Consider the following 16,805-nt stretch of genomic DNA (forward strand, 5'->3'; position numbering starts at 1 on the left):
TGGAGACATAACTTTTTTCAGTCATTCCGTATCCAGATATAGAGATTTGCAGCATCTAGGACTTTAATGTTCACCCACTTACGGATTTGAATGTTTTGCCACATTCATGAGTGCAAACTTGCTCCCCAGTAAAGACGAACATGTGCTCCTCAATGCACACACTGGGCAATGCAGTCCACTCTAAATCGACGATTAATGACATGCTCGTTTTGTGCAATGGAGTTTCAGTCAATTGGAAAACATTTTGAAAAGTTATATTGCAACAGAAGCCCAGCCTTAAAAAAGTGGATTTCACTTCTAAATGATTACATGAGGAAGGAAAGGAGACCAGATGCAAAAAAGGTGCTGTGGCTTAGTTGGTTAAAGCGCCTGTCTAGTAAACAGGAGATCCTGCGTTCGAATCTCAGCAGCACCTGTCTGCTTTTTTTTCGACCAATCTGTCTCCCCAATATTAAAACTTTGTACAAAGATTGCTATTTCATGCTATTTAGAAGCACAGTCAGGCTTGAAATGTTGGCAAAGCATCCAAGAACTCTGGACTCCACTACCTTAGAGTCATATTGCCCAAGGTTGCGATGCCATCAGAAATAGCACATATTAGAATGAGCAATTCATATTTCCTGCTTAATTTTTTGTAAAAGAAGCAAAGATACGCCTGAACAGGGACTTGAACCCTGGACCCTCAGATTAAAAGTCTGATGCTCTACCGACTGAGCTATCCAGGCACAAGGATCACTGCCCATTTGAAACTTGTTTTTCACTCTACAGCACCTCCATACATGGCTACCTCACTGGTCAATAAAGGAAATGAATTACTAGTGCATTACACACATTTTGACACTGGAGACATAACTTTTTTCAGTCATTCCGTATCCAGATATAGAGATTTGCAGCATCTAGGACTTTAATGTTCACCCACTTACGGATTTGAATGTTTTGCCACATTCATGAGTGCAAAATTGCTCCCCAGTAAAGGCGAACATGTGCTCCTCAATACACACACTGGGCAATGCAGTCCACTCTAAATCAACGATTAATGACATGCTCGTTTTGTGCAATGGAGTTTCAGTCAATTGGAAAACATTTTGTAAAGTTATATTGCAACAGAAGCCCAGCCTTAAAAAAAGTGAATTTCACTTCTAAATGATTACATGAGGAAGGAAAGGAGACCAGATGCAAAAAAGGTGCTGTGGCTTAGTTGGTTAAAGCGCCTGTCTAGTAAACAGGAGATCCTGAGTTTGAATCTCAGCAGCGCCTGTCTGCTTTTTTTTCGACCAATCTGTCTCCCCAATATTAAAACTTTGTACAAAGATTGTTATTTCATGCTATTTAGAAGCACAGTCAGGCTTGAAATGTTGGCAAAGCATCCAAGAATTCTGGACTCCACTACCTTAGAGTCATATTGCCCAAGGTTGCGATGCCATCAGAAATAGCACATATTAGAATGAGCAATTCATATTTCCTGCTTAATTTATTGTAAAAGAAGCAAAGGTACGCCTGAACAGGGACCCTCAGATTAAAAGTCTGATGCTCTACCGACTGAGCTATCCAGGCACAGGGATCACTGCCCATTTGAAACTTGATTTTCACTCTACAGCACCTCCATACATGGCTACCTCACTGGTCAATAAAGGAAATGAATTACTAGTGCATTACACACATTTTGACACTGGAGACATAACTTTTTTCAGTCATTCCGTATCCAGATATAGAGATTTGCAGCATGTAGGACTTTAATGGTCATCCACCCCACGCATTTGAATGTTTTGCCACATTCATGAGTGCAAACTTGCTCACCAGTAAAGACGTACATGTGCTCCTCAATGCACACACTGGACAATGCAGTCCACTCTAAATCGTCGATTACTGACATGCTCGTTTTGTGCAATGGAGTTTCAGTCAATTGGAAAACATTTTGAAAAGTTATATTGCAACAGAAGCCCAGCCTTAAAAAAGTGGATTTCACTTCTAAATAATTACATGAGGAAGGAAAGGAGACCAGATGCAAAAAAGGTGCTGTGGCTTAGTTGGTTAAAGCGCCTGTCTAGTAAACAGGAGATCCTGAGTTCGAATCTCAGCAGCGCCTGTCTGCTTTTTTTTCGACCAATCTGTCTCCCCAATATTAAAACTTTGTACAAAGATTGCTATTTCATGCTATTTAGAAGCACAGTCAGGCTTGAAATGTTGGCAAAGCATCCAAGAACTCTGGACTCCACTACCTTAGAGTCATATTGCCCAAGGTTGCGATGCCATCAGAAATAGCAAATATTAGAATGAGCAATTCATATTTCCTGCTTAATTTATTGTAAAAGAAGCAAAGGTACGCCTGAACAGGGACTTGAACCCTGGACCCTCAGATTAAAAGTCTGATGCTCTACCGACTGAGCTATCCAGGCACAGGGATCACTGCCCATTTGAAACTTGATTTTCACTCTACAGCACCTCCATACATGGCTACCTCACTGGTCAATAAAGGAAATGAATTACTAGTGCATTACACACATTTTGACACTGGAGACATAACATTTTTCAGTCATTCCGTATCCAGATATAGAGATTTGCAGCATCTAGGACTTTAATGTTCACCCACTTACGGATTTGAATGTTTTGCCACATTCATGAGTGCAAACTTGCTCCCCAGTAAAGACGAACATGTGCTCCTCAATGCACACACTGGGCAATGCAGTCCACTCTAAATCGACGATTAATGACATGCTCGTTTTGTGCAATGGAGTTTCAGTCAATTGGAAAACATTTTGAAAAGTTATATTGCAACAGAAGCCCAGCCTTAAAAAAAGTGGATTTCACTTCTAAATGATTACATGAGGAAGGAAAGGAGACTAGATGCAAAAAAGGTGCTGTGGCTTAGTTGGTTAAAGCGCCTGTCAAGTAAACAGGAGATCCTGAGTTTGAATCTCAGCAGTGCCTCTCTGCTTTTTTTTCGACCAATCTGTCTCCCCAATATTAAAACTTTGTACAAAGATTGCTATTGCATGCTATTTAGAAGCACAGTCAGGCTTAAAATGTTGGCAAAGCATCCAAGAACTCTGGACTCCACTACCTTCGAGTCATATTGCCCAAGGTTGCCATGCCATCAGAAATAGCAAATATTAGAATGAGCAATTCATATTTCCTGCTTAATTTATTGTAAAAGAAGCAAAGGTACGCCTGAACAGGGACCCTCAGATTAAAAGTCTGATGCTCTACCGACTGAGCTATCCAGGCACAGGGATCACTGCCCATTTGAAACTTGATTTTCACTCTACAGCACCTCCATACATGGCTACCTCACTGGTCAATAAAGGAAATGAATTACTAGTGCATTACACACATTTTGACACTGGAGACATAACTTTTTTCAGTCATTCCGTATCCAGATATAGAGATTTGCAGCATGTAGGACTTTAATGGTCATCCACCCCACGCATTTGAATGTTTTGCCACATTCATGAGTGCAAACTTGCTCACCAGTAAAGACGTACATGTGCTCCTCAATGCACACACTGGACAATGCAGTCCACTCTAAATCGTCGATTACTGACATGCTCGTTTTGTGCAATGGAGTTTCAGTCAATTGGAAAACATTTTGAAAAGTTATATTGCAACAGAAGCCCAGCCTTAAAAAAGTGGATTTCACTTCTAAATGATTACATGAGAATGGAAAGGAGACCAGATGCAAAAAAGGTGCTGTGGCTTAGTTGGTTAAAGCGCCTGTCTAGTAAACAGGAGATCCTGAGTTCGAATCTCAGCAGCGCCTGTCTGCTTTTTTTTCGACCAATCTGTCTCCCCAATATTAAAACTTTGTACAAAGATTGCTATTTCATGCTATTTAGAAGCACAGTCAGGCTTGAAATGTTGGCAAAGCATCCAAGAACTCTGGACTCCACTACCTTAGAGTCATATTGCCCAAGGTTGCGATGCCATCAGAAATAGCACATATTAGAATGAGCAATTCATATTTCCTGCTTAATTTTTTGTAAAAGAAGCAAAGGTACGCCTGAACAGGGACTTGAACCCTGGACCCTCAGATTAAAAGTCTGACGCTCTACCGACTGAGCTATCCAGGCACAGGGATCACTACCCATTTGAAACTTGATTTTCACTCTACAGCACCTCCATACATGGCTACCTCACTGGTCAATAAAGGAAATGAATTACTAGTGCATTACACACATTTTGACACTAGAGACATAACTTTTTTGCAGTCATTCCGTATCCAGATATAGAGATTTGCAGCATCTAGGACTTTAATGTTCACCCACTTACGGATTTTAATGTTTTGCCACATTCATGAGTGCAAACTTGCTCCCCAGTAAAGACGAACATGTGCTCCTCAATACACACACTGGGCAATGCAGTCCACTCTAAATCAACGATTAATGACATGCTCGTTTTGTGCAATGGAGTTTCAGTCAATTGGAAAACATTTTGAAAAGTTATATTGCAACAGAAGCCCAGCCTTAAAAAAGTGGATTTCACTTCTAAATGATTACATGAGGAAGGAAAGGAGACCAGATGCAAAAAAGGTGCTGTGGCTTAGTTGGTTAAAGCGCCTGTCTAGTAAACAGGAGATCCTGAGTTCGAATCTCAGCAGCGCCTGTCTGCTTTTTTTTCGACCAATCTGTCTCCCCAATATTAAAACTTTGTACAAAGATTGCTATTTCATGCTATTTAGAAGCACAGTCAGGCTTGAAATGTTGGCAAAGCATCCAAGAACTCTGGACTCCACTACCTTAGAGTCATATTGCCCAAGGTTGCGATGCCATCAGAAATAGCACATATTAGAATGAGCAATTCATATTTCCTGCTTAATTTTTTGTAATAGATGCGAAGGTACGCCTGAGCAGGGACTTGAACCCTGGACCCTCAGATTAAAAGTCTGATGCTCTACCGACTGAGCTATCCAGGCACAGGGATCACTGCCCATTTGAAACTTGATTTTCACTCTACAGCACCTCCATACATGGCTACCTCACTGGTCAATAAAGGAAATGAATTACTAGTGCATTACACACATTTTGACACTGGAGACATAACTTTTTTCAGTCATTCCGTATCCAGATATAGAGATTTGCAGCATCTAGGACTTTAATGTTCACCCACTTACGGATTTGAATGTTTTGCCACATTCATGAGTGCAAACTTGCTCCCCAGTAAAGACGAACATGTGCTCCTCAATGCACACACTGGGCAATGCAGTCCACTCTAAATCGACGATTAATGACATGCTCGTTTTGTGCAATGGAGTTTCAGTCAATTGGAAAACATTTTGAAAAGTTATATTGCAACAGAAGCCCAGCCTTAAAAAAAATGGATTTCACTTCTAAATGATTACATGAGAATGGAAAGGAGACCAGATGCAAAAAAGGTGCTGTGGCTTAGTTGGTTAAAGCAAGTGCCTGTCTAGTAAACAGGAGATCCTGAGTTCGAATCTCAGCAGCGCCTGTCTGCTTTTTTTTCGACCAATCTGTCTCCCCAATATTAAAACTTTGTACAAAGATTGCTATTTCATGCTATTTAGAAGCACAGTCAGGCTTGAAATGTTGGCAAAGCATCCAAAAACTCTGGACTCCGCTACCTTAGAGTCATATTGCCCAAGGTTGCGATGCCATCAGAAATAGCACATATTAGGAAGAGCAATTCATATTTCCTGCTTAATTTTTTGTAAAAGAAGCAAAGGTACGCCTGAACAGTGACTTGAACCCTGGACCCTCAGATTAAAAGTCTGATGCTCTACCGACTGAGCTATCCAGGCACAGGGATCACTGCCCATTTGAAACTTGATTTTCACTCTACAGCACCTCCATACATGGCTACCTCACTGGTCAATAAAGGAAATGAATTACTAGTGCATTACACACATTTTGACACTGGAGACATAACTTTTTTCAGTCATTCCGTATCCAGATATAGAGATTTGCAGCATCTAGGACTTTAATGTTCACCCACTTACGGATTTGAATGTTTTGCCACATTCATGAGTGCAAACTTGCTCCCCAGTAAAGACGAACATGTGCTCCTCAATGCACACACTGGGCAATGCAGTCCACTCTAAATCGACGATTAATGACATGCTCGTTTTGTGCAATAGAGTTTCAGTCAATTGGAAAACATTTTGAAAAGTTATATTGCAACAGAAGCCCAGCCTTAAAAAAGTGGATTTCACTTCTAAATGATTACATGAGGAAGGAAAGGAGACCAGATGCAAAAAAGGTGCTGTGGCTTAGTTGGTTAAATCAAGCGCCTGTCTAGTAAACAGGAGATCTTGAGTTCGAATCTCAGCAGCGCCTGTCTGCTTTTTTTCGACCAATCTGTCTCCCCAATATTAAAACTTTGTACAAAGATTGCTATTGCATGCTATTTAGAAGCACAGTCAGGCTTAAAATGTTGGCAAAGCATCCAAGAACTCTGGACTCCACTACCTTCGAGTCATATTGCCCAAGGTTGCCATGCCATCAGAAATAGCAAATATTAGAATGAGCAATTCATATTTCCTGCTTAATTTATTGTAAAAGAAGCAAAGGTACGCCTGAACAGGGACTTGAACCCTGGACCCTCAGATTAAAAGTCTGATGCTCTACCGACTGAGCTATCCAGGCACAGGGATCACTGCCATTTGAAACTTGATTTTCACTCTACAGCACCTCCATACATGGCTACCTCACTGGTCAATAAAGGAAATGAATTACTAGTGCATTACACACATTTTGACACTGGAGACATAACTTTTTTCAGTCATTCCGTATCCAGATATAGAGATTTGCAGCATCTAGGACTTTAATGTTCACCCACTTACGGATTTGAATGTTTTGCCACATTCATGAGTGCAAACTTGCTCCCCAGTAAAGACGAACATGTGCTCCTCAATGCACACACTGGGCAATGCAGTCCACTCTAAATCGACGATTAATGACATGCTCGTTTTGTGCAATGGAGTTTCAGTCAATTGGAAAACATTTTGAAAAGTTATATTGCAACAGAAGCCCAGCCTTAAAAAAAATGGATTTCACTTCTAAATGATTACATGAGGAAGGAAAGGAGACCAGATGCAAAAAAGGTGCTGTGGCTTAGTTGGTTAAAGCGCCTGTCTAGTAAACAGGAGATCCTGAGTTCGAATCTCAGCAGCGCCTGTCTGCTTTTTTTTCGACCAATCTGTCTCCCCAATATTAAAACTTTGTACAAAGATTGCTATTTCATGCTATTTAGAAGCACAGTCAGGCTTGAAATGTTGGCAAAGCATCCAAAAACTCTGGACTCCACTACCTTAGAGTCATATTGCCCAAGGTTGCGATGCCATCAGAAATAGCACATATTAGAATGAGCAATTCATATTTCCTGCTTAATTTTTTGTAAAAGAAGCATAGGTACGCCTGAACAGTGACTTGAACCCTGGACCCTCAGATTAAAAGTCTGATGCTCTACAGACTGAGCTATCCAGGCACAGGGATCACTGCCCATTTGAAACTTGATTTTCACTCTACAGCACCTCCATACATGGCTACCTCACTGGTCAATAAAGGAAATGAATTACTAGTGCATTACACACATTTTGACACTGGAGACATAACTTTTTTCAGTCATTCCGTATCCAGATATAGAGATTTGCAGCATCTAGGACTTTAATGTTCACCCACTTACGGATTTGAATGTTTTGCCACATTCATGAGTGCAAACTTGCTCCCCAGTAAAGACGAACATGTGCTCCTCAATGCACACACTGGGCAATGCAGTCCACTCTAAATCGACGATTAATGACATGCTCGTTTTGTGCAATGGAGTTTCAGTCAATTGGAAAACATTTTGAAAAGTTATATTGCAACAGAAGCCCAGCCTTAAAAAAAGTGGATTTCACTTCTAAATGATTACATGAGGAAGGAAAGGAGACTAGATGCAAAAAAGGTGCTGTGGCTTAGTTGGTTAAAGCGCCTGTCAAGTAAACAGGAGATCCTGAGTTTGAATCTCAGCAGTGCCTCTCTGCTTTTTTTTCGACCAATCTGTCTCCCCAATATTAAAACTTTGTACAAAGATTGCTATTGCATGCTATTTAGAAGCACAGTCAGGCTTAAAATGTTGGCAAAGCATCCAAGAACTCTGGACTCCACTACCTTCGAGTCATATTGCCCAAGGTTGCCATGCCATCAGAAATAGCACATATTAGAATGAGCAATTCATATTTCCTGCTTAATTTATTGTAAAAGAAGCAAAGGTACGCCTGAACAGGGACCCTCAGATTAAAAGTCTGATGCTCTACCGACTGAGCTATCCAGGCACAGGGATCACTGCCCATTTGAAACTTGATTTTCACTCTACAGCACCTCCATACATGGCTACCTCACTGGTCAATAAAGGAAATTAATTACTAGTGCATTACACACATTTTGACACTGGAGACATAACTTTTTTCAGTCATTCCGTATCCAGATATAGAGATTTGCAGCATGTAGGACTTTAATGGTCATCCACCCCACGCATTTGAATGTTTTGCCACATTCATGAGTGCAAACTTGCTCACCAGTAAAGACGTACATGTGCTCCTCAATGCACACACTGGACAATGCAGTCCACTCTAAATCGTCGATTACTGACATGCTCGTTTTGTGCAATGGAGTTTCAGTCAATTGGAAAACATTTTGAAAAGTTATATTGCAACAGAAGCCCAGCCTTAAAAAAGTGGATTTCACTTCTAAATAATTACATGAGGAAGGAAAGGAGACCAGATGCAAAAAAGGTGCTGTGGCTTAGTTGGTTAAAGCGCCTGTCTAGTAAACAGGAGATCCTGAGTTCGAATCTCAGCAGCGCCTGTCTGCTTTTTTTTCGACCAATCTGTCTCCCCAATATTAAAACTTTGTACAAAGATTGCTATTTCATGCTATTTAGAAGCACAGTCAGGCTTGAAATGTTGGCAAAGCATCCAAGAACTCTGGACTCCACTACCTTAGAGTCATATTGCCCAAGGTTGCGATGCCATCAGAAATAGCACATATTAGAATGAGCAATTCATATTTCCTGCTTAATTTTTTGTAAAAGAAGCAAAGATACGCCTGAACAGGGACTTGAACCCTGGACCCTCAGATTAAAAGTCTGATGCTCTACCCACTGAGCTATCCAGGCACAAGGATCACTGCCCATTTGAAACTTGATTTTCACTCTACAGCACCTCCATACATGGCTGCCTCAATGGTCAATAAAGGAAATGAATTACTAGTGCATTACACACATTTTGACACTGGAGACATAACTTTTTTCAGTCATTCCGTATCCAGATATAGAGATTTGCAGCATCTAGGACTTTAATGTTCACCCACTTACGGATTTGAATGTTTTGCCACATTCATGAGTGCAAAATTGCTCCCCAGTAAAGGCGAACATGTGCTCCTCAATACACACACTGGGCAATGCAGTCCACTCTAAATCAGCGATTAATGACATGCTCGTTTTGTGCAATAGAGTTTCAGTTAATTGGAAAACATTTTGAAAAGTTATATTGCAACAGAAGCCCAGCCTTAAAAAAGTGGATTTCACTTCTAAATGATTACATGAGGAAGGAAAGGAGACCAGATGCAAAAAAGGTGCTGTGGCTTAGTTGGTTAAAGCGCCTGTCTAGTAAACAGGAGATCCTGAGTTCGAATCTCAACAGCGCCTGTCTGATTTTTTTTCGACCAATCTGTCTCCCCAATATTAAAACTTTGTACAAAGATTGCTATTTCATGCTATTTAGAAGCACAGTCAGGCTTGAAATGTTGGCAAAGCATCCAAGAACTCTGGACTCCACTACCTTAGAGTCATATTGCCCAAGGTTGCGATGCCATCAGAAATAGCACATATTAGAATGAGCAATTCATATTTCCTGCTTAATTTTTTGTAAAAGAAGCAAAGGTACGCCTGAACAGGGACTTGAACCCTGGACCCTCAGATTAAAAGTCTGATGCTCTACCGACTGAGCTATCCAGGCACAGGGATCACTGCTCATTTGAAACTTGATTTTCACTCTACAGCACCTCCACACATGGCTACCTCACTGGTCAATAAAGGAAATGAATTACTAGTGCATTACACACATTTTGACACTGGAGACATAACTTTTTTCAGACATTCCGTATCCAGATATAGAGATTTGCAGCATCTAGGACTTTAATGTTCACCCACTTACGGATTTGAATGTTTTGCCACATTCATGAGTGCAAACTTGCTCCCCAGTAAAGACGAACATGTGCTCCTCAATGCACACACTGGGCAATGCAGTCCACTCTAAATCAACGATTAATGACATGCTCGTTTTGTGCAATGGAGTTTCAGTCAATTGGAAAACATTTTGAAAAGTTATATTGCAACAGAAGCCCAGCCTTAAAAAAGTCGATTTCACTTCTAAATGATTACATGAGAATGGAAAGGAGACCAGATGCAAAAAAGGTGCTGTGGCTTAGTTGGTTAAAGCAAGTGCCTGTCTAGTAAACAGGAGATCCTGAGTTCGAATCTCAGCAGCGCCTGTCTGCTTTTTTTTCGACCAATCTGTCTCCCCAATATTAAAACTTTGTACAAAGATTGCTATTTCATGCTATTTAGAAGCACAGTCAGGCTTGAAATGTTGGCAAAGCATCCAAAAACTCTGGACTCCACTACCTTAGAGTCATATTGCCCAAGGTTGCGATGCCATCAGAAATAGCACATATTAGAATGAGCAATTCATATTTCCTGCTTAATTTTTTGTAAAAGAAGCAAAGATACGCCTGAACAGGGACTTGAACCCTGGACCCTCAGATTAAAAGTCTGATGCTCTACCGACTGAGCTATCCAGGCACAAGGATCACTGCCCATTTGAAACTTGATTTTCACTCTACAGCACCTCCATACATGGCTACCTCACCGGTCAATAAAGGAAATGAATTACTAGTGCATTACACACATTTTGACACTGGAGACATAACTTTTTTCAGTCATTCCGTATCCAGATATAGAGATTTGCAGCATCTAGGACTTTAATGTTCACCCACTTACGGATTTGAATGTTTTGCCACATTCATGAGTGCAAAATTGCTCCCCAGTAAAGGCGAACATGTGCTCCTCAATACACACACTGGGCAATGCAGTCCACTCTAAATCAACGATTAATGACATGCTCGTTTTGTGCAATAGAGTTTCAGTCAATTGGAAAACATTTTGAAAAGTTATATTGCAACAGAAGCCCAGCCTTAAAAAAGTGGATTTCACTTCTAAATGATTACATGAGGAAGGAAAGGAGACCAGATGCAAAAAAGGTGCTGTGGCTTAGTTGGTTAAAGCGCCTGTCTAGTAAACAGGAGATCCTGAGTTCGAATCTCAGCAGCGCCTGTCTGATTTTTTTTCGACCAATCTGTCTCCCCAATATTAAAACTTTGTACAAAGATTGCTATTTCATGCTATTTAGAAGCACAGTCAGGCTTGAAATGTTGGCAAAGCATCCAAGAACTCTGGACTCCACTACCTTAGAGTCATATTGCCCAAGGTTGCGATGCCATCAGAAATAGCACATATTAGAATGAGCAATTCATATTTCCTGCTTAATTTTTTGTAAAAGAAGCAAAGGTACGCCTGAACAGGGACTTGAACCCTGGACCCTCAGATTAAAAGTCTGATGCTCTACCGACTGAGCTATCCAGGCACAGGGATCACTGCTCATTTGAAACTTGATTTTCACTCTACAGCACCTCCACACATGGCTACCTCACTGGTCAATAAAGGAAATGAATTACTAGTGCATTACACACATTTTGACACTGGGGACATAACTTTTTTCAGTCATTCCGTATCCAGATATAGAGATTTGCAGCATGTAGGACTTTAATGGTCATCCACCCCACGCATTTGAATGTTTTGCCACATTCATGAGTGCAAACTTGCTCACCAGTAAAGACGTACATGTGCTCCTCAATGCACACACTGGACAATGCAGTCCACTCTAAATCGTCGATTACTGACATGCTCGTTTTGTGCAATGGAGTTTCAGTCAATTGGAAAACATTTTGAAAAGTTATATTGCAACAGAAGCCCAGCCTTAAAAAAGTGGATTTCACTTCTAAATAATTACATGAGGAAGGAAAGGAGACCAGATGCAAAAAAGGTGCTGTGGCTTAGTTGGTTAAAGCGCCTGTCTAGTAAACAGGAGATCCTGAGTTCGAATCTCAGCAGCGCCTGTCTGCTTTTTTTTCGACCAATCTGTCTCCCCAATATTAAAACTTTGTACAAAGATTGCTATTTCATGCTATTTAGAAGCACAGTCAGGCTTGAAATGTTGGCAAAGCATCCAAGAACTCTGGACTCCACTACCTTAGAGTCATATTGCCCAAGGTTGCGATGCCATCAGAAATAGCACATATTAGAATGAGCAATTCATATTTCCTGCTTAATTTTTTGTAAAAGAAGCAAAGATACGCCTGAACAGGGACTTGAACCCTGGACCCTCAGATTAAAAGTCTGATGCTCTACCCACTGAGCTATCCAGGCACAAGGATCACTGCCCATTTGAAACTTGATTTTCACTCTACAGCACCTCCATACATGGCTGCCTCAATGGTCAATAAAGGAAATGAATTACTAGTGCATTACACACATTTTGACACTGGAGACATAACTTTTTTCAGTCATTCCGTATCCAGATATAGAGATTTGCAGCATCTAGGACTTTAATGTTCACCCACTTACGGATTTGAATGTTTTGCCACATTCATGAGTGCAAAATTGCTCCCCAGTAAAGGCGAACATGTGCTCCTCAATACACACACTGGGCAATGCAGTCCACTCTAAATCAGCGATTAATGACATGCTCGTTTTGTGCAATAGAGTTTCAGTCAATTGGAAAACATTTTGAAAAGTTATATTGCAACAGAAGCCCAGCCTTAAAAAAGTGGATTTCACTTCTAAATGATTACATGAGGAAGGAAAGGAGACCAGATGCAAAAAAGGTGCTGTGGCTTAGTTGGTTAAAGCGCCTGTCTAGTAAACAGGAGATCCTGAGTTCGAATCTCAACAGCGCCTGTCTGATTTTTTTTCGACCAATCTGTCTCCCCAATATTAAAACTTTGTACAAAGATTGATATTTCATGCTATTTAGAAGCACAGTCAGGCTTGAAATGTTGGCAAAGCATCCAAGAACTCTGGACTCCACTACCTTAGAGTCATATTGCCCAAGGTTGCGATGCCATCAGAAATAGCACATATTAGAATGAGCAATTCATATTTCCTGCTTAATTTTTTGTAAAAGAAGCAAAGGTACGCCTGAACAGGGACTTGAACCCTGGACCCTCAGATTAAAAGTCTGATGCTCTACCGACTGAGCTATCCAGGCACAGGGATCACTGCTCATTTGAAACTTGATTTTCACTCTACAGCACCTCCACACATGGCTACCTCACTGGTCAATAAAGGAAATGAATTACTAGTGCATTACACACATTTTGACACTGGAGACATAACTTTTTTCAGACATTCCGTATCCAGATATAGAGATTTGCAGCATCTAGGACTTTAATGTTCACCCACTTACGGATTTGAATGTTTTGCCACATTCATGAGTGCAAACTTGCTCCCCAGTAAAGACGAACATGTGCTCCTCAATGCACACACTGGGCAATGCAGTCCACTCTAAATCAACGATTAATGACATGCTCGTTTTGTGCAATGGAGTTTCAGTCAATTGGAAAACATTTTGAAAAGTTATATTGCAACAGAAGCCCAGCCTTAAAAAAGTGGATTTCACTTCTAAATGATTACATGAGAATGGAAAGGAGACCAGATGCAAAAAAGGTGCTGTGGCTTAGTTGGTTAAAGCAAGTGCCTGTCTAGTAAACAGGAGATCCTGAGTTCGAATCTCAGCAGCGCCTGTCTGCTTTTTTTTCGACCAATCTGTCTCCCCAATATTAAAACTTTGTACAAAGATTGCTATTTCATGCTATTTAGAAGCACAGTCAGGCTTGAAATGTTGGCAAAGCATCCAAAAACTCTGGACTCCACTACCTTAGAGTCATATTGCCCAAGGTTGCGATGCCATCAGAAATAGCACATATTAGAATGAGCAATTCATATTTCCTGCTTAATTTTTTGTAAAAGAAGCAAAGATACGCCTGAACAGGGACTTGAACCCTGGACCCTCAGATTAAAAGTCTGATGCTCTACCGACTGAGCTATCCAGGCACAAGGATCACTGCCCATTTGAAACTTGATTTTCACTCTACAGCACCTCCATACATGGCTACCTCACTGGTCAATAAAGGAAATGAATTACTAGTGCATTACACACATTTTGACACTGGAGACATAACTTTTTTCAGTCATTCCGTATCCAGATATAGAGATTTGCAGCATCTAGGACTTTAATGTTCACCCACTTACGGATTTGAATGTTTTGCCACATTCATGAGTGCAAAATTGCTCCCCAGTAAAGGCGAACATGTGCTCCTCAATACACACACTGGGCAATGCAGTCCACTCTAAATCAACGATTAATGACATGCTCGTTTTGTGCAATAGAGTTTCAGTCAAGTGGAAAACATTTTGAAAAGTTATATTGCAACAGAAGCCCAGCCTTAAAAAAGTGGATTTCACTTCTAAATGATTACATGAGGAAGGAAAGGAGACCAGATGCAAAAAAGGTGCTGTGGCTTAGTTGGTTAAAGCGCCTGTCTAGTAAACAGGAGATCCTGAGTTCGAATCTCAGCAGCGCCTGTCTGATTTTTTTTCGACCAATCTGTCTCCCCAATATTAAAACTTTGTACAAAGATTGCTATTTCATGCTATTTAGAAGCACAGTCAGGCTTGAAATGTTGGCAAAGCATCCAAGAACTCTGGACTCCACTACCTTAGAGTCATATTGCCCAAGGTTGCGATGCCATCAGAAATAGCACATATTAGAATGAGCAATTCATATTTCCTGCTTAATTTTTTGTAAAAGAAGCAAAGGTACGCCTGAACAGGGACTTGAACCCTGGACCCTCAGATTAAAAGTCTGATGCTCTACCGACTGAGCTATCCAGGCACAGTGATCACTGCTCATTTGAAACTTGATTTTCACTCTACAGCACCTCCACACATGGCTACCTCACTGGTCAATAAAGGAAATGAATTACTAGTGCATTACACACATTTTGACACTGGAGACATAACTTTTTTCAGTCATTCCGTATCCAGATATAGAGATTTGCAGCATCTAGGACTTTAATGTTCACCCACTTACGGATTTGAATGTTTTGCCACATTCATGAGTGCAAACTTGCTCCCCAGTAAAGACGAACATGTGCTCCTCAATGCACACACTGGGCAATGCAGTCCACTCTAAATCGACGATTAATGACATGCTCGTTTTGTGCAATGGAGTTTCAGTCAATTGGAAAAGATTTTGAAAAGTTATATTGCAACAGAAGCCCAGCCTTAAAAAAGTGGATTTCACTTCTAAATGATTACATGAGAATGGAAAGGAGACCAGATGCAAAAAAGGTGCTGTGGCTTAGTTGGTTAAAGCAAGTGCCTGTCTAGTAAACAGGAGATCCTGAGTTCGAATCTCAGCAGCGCCTGTCTGCTTTTTTTTCGACCAATCTGTCTCCCCAATATTAAAACTTTGTACAAAGATTGCTATTTCATGCTATTTAGAAGCACAGTCAGGCTTGAAATGTTGGCAAAGCATCCAAAAACTCTGGACTCCACTACCTTAGAGTCATATTGCCCAAGGTTGCGATGCCATCAGAAATAGCACATATTAGAATGAGCAATTCATATTTCCTGCTTAATTTTTTGTAAAAGAAGCAAAGGTACGCCTGAACAGTGACTTGAACCCTGGACCCTCAGATTAAAAGTCTGATGCTCTACCGACTGAGCTATCCAGGCACAGGGATCACTGCCCATTTGAAACTTGATTTTCACTCTACAGCACCTCCATACATGGCTACCTCACTGGTCAATAAAGGAAATGAATTACTAGTGCATTACACACATTTTGACACTGGAGACATAACTTTTTTCAGTCATTCCGTATCCAGATATAGAGATTTGCAGCATCTAGGACTTTAATGTTCACCCACTTACGGATTTGAATGTTTTGCCACATTCATGAGTGCAAACTTGCTCCCCAGTAAAGACGAACATGTGCTCCTCAATGCACACACTGGGCAATGCAGTCCACTCTAAATCGACGATTAATGACATGCTCGTTTTGTGCAATAGAGTTTCAGTCAATTGGAAAACATTTTGAAAAGTTATATTGCAACAGAAGCCCAGCCTTAAAAAAGTGGATTTCACTTCTAAATGATTACATGAGGAAGGAAAGGAGACCAGATGCAAAAAAGGTGCTGTGGCTTAGTTGGTTAAAGCAAGCGCCTGTCTAGTAAACAGGAGATCTTGAGTTCGAATCTCAGCAGCGCCTGTCTGCTTTTTTTCGACCAATCTGTCTCCCCAATATTAAAACTTTGTACAAAGATTGCTATTGCATGCTATTTAGAAGCACAGTCAGGCTTAAAATGTTGGCAAAGCATCCAAGAACTCTGGACTCCACTACCTTCGAGTCATATTGCCCAAGGTTGCCATGCCATCAGAAATAGCAAATATTAGAATGAGCAATTCATATTTCCTGCTTAATTTATTGTAAAAGAAGCAAAGGTACGCCTGAACAGGGACTTGAACCCTGGACCCTCAGATTAAAAGTCTGATGCTCTACCGACTGAGCTATCCAGGCACAGGGATCACTGCCATTTGAAACTTGATTTTCACTCTACAGCACCTCCATACATGGCTACCTCACTGGTCAATAAAGGAAATGAATTACTAGTGCATTACACACATTT

The 16,805-nt window shown here is 40.7% G+C and overlaps 11 non-coding genes across 11 annotated transcripts; all 11 read right to left on the reverse strand.

Annotated features, from left to right (window-relative positions):
* Window positions 1-652: 652 nt before the first annotated feature.
* TRNAK-UUU (transfer RNA lysine (anticodon UUU)) lies at window positions 653-725 on the reverse strand. The gene has a single exon. It is a non-coding gene; the product is annotated as a tRNA-Lys (tRNA).
* A 1,598-nt stretch (window positions 726-2,323) lies between these two features.
* Window positions 2,324-2,396, reverse strand: TRNAK-UUU (transfer RNA lysine (anticodon UUU)). Its single transcript has one exon. It is a non-coding gene; the product is annotated as a tRNA-Lys (tRNA).
* A 1,598-nt stretch (window positions 2,397-3,994) lies between these two features.
* Window positions 3,995-4,067, reverse strand: TRNAK-UUU (transfer RNA lysine (anticodon UUU)). Its single transcript has one exon. It is a non-coding gene; the product is annotated as a tRNA-Lys (tRNA).
* Window positions 4,068-6,526: 2,459 nt separating this feature from the next.
* TRNAK-UUU (transfer RNA lysine (anticodon UUU)) lies at window positions 6,527-6,599 on the reverse strand. The gene has a single exon. It is a non-coding gene; the product is annotated as a tRNA-Lys (tRNA).
* Window positions 6,600-9,879: 3,280 nt separating this feature from the next.
* On the reverse strand, window positions 9,880-9,952 carry TRNAK-UUU (transfer RNA lysine (anticodon UUU)). The gene has a single exon. It is a non-coding gene; the product is annotated as a tRNA-Lys (tRNA).
* A 772-nt stretch (window positions 9,953-10,724) lies between these two features.
* TRNAK-UUU (transfer RNA lysine (anticodon UUU)) lies at window positions 10,725-10,797 on the reverse strand. Its single transcript has one exon. It is a non-coding gene; the product is annotated as a tRNA-Lys (tRNA).
* Window positions 10,798-11,565: 768 nt separating this feature from the next.
* Window positions 11,566-11,638, reverse strand: TRNAK-UUU (transfer RNA lysine (anticodon UUU)). The gene has a single exon. It is a non-coding gene; the product is annotated as a tRNA-Lys (tRNA).
* Window positions 11,639-13,248: 1,610 nt separating this feature from the next.
* TRNAK-UUU (transfer RNA lysine (anticodon UUU)) lies at window positions 13,249-13,321 on the reverse strand. The gene has a single exon. It is a non-coding gene; the product is annotated as a tRNA-Lys (tRNA).
* Window positions 13,322-14,093: 772 nt separating this feature from the next.
* TRNAK-UUU (transfer RNA lysine (anticodon UUU)) lies at window positions 14,094-14,166 on the reverse strand. Its single transcript has one exon. It is a non-coding gene; the product is annotated as a tRNA-Lys (tRNA).
* A 768-nt stretch (window positions 14,167-14,934) lies between these two features.
* Window positions 14,935-15,007, reverse strand: TRNAK-UUU (transfer RNA lysine (anticodon UUU)). Its single transcript has one exon. It is a non-coding gene; the product is annotated as a tRNA-Lys (tRNA).
* A 1,616-nt stretch (window positions 15,008-16,623) lies between these two features.
* TRNAK-UUU (transfer RNA lysine (anticodon UUU)) lies at window positions 16,624-16,696 on the reverse strand. The gene has a single exon. It is a non-coding gene; the product is annotated as a tRNA-Lys (tRNA).
* Window positions 16,697-16,805: the final 109 nt, after the last annotated feature.

The sequence above is a fragment of the Ambystoma mexicanum genome, unplaced genomic scaffold (genome assembly GCF_040938575.1).
Source record: "Ambystoma mexicanum isolate Mex_15411 unplaced genomic scaffold, UKY_AmexF1_1 Mex_scaf1, whole genome shotgun sequence".
In the NCBI taxonomy this organism is placed as follows: Eukaryota; Metazoa; Chordata; class Amphibia; order Caudata; family Ambystomatidae; genus Ambystoma; species Ambystoma mexicanum.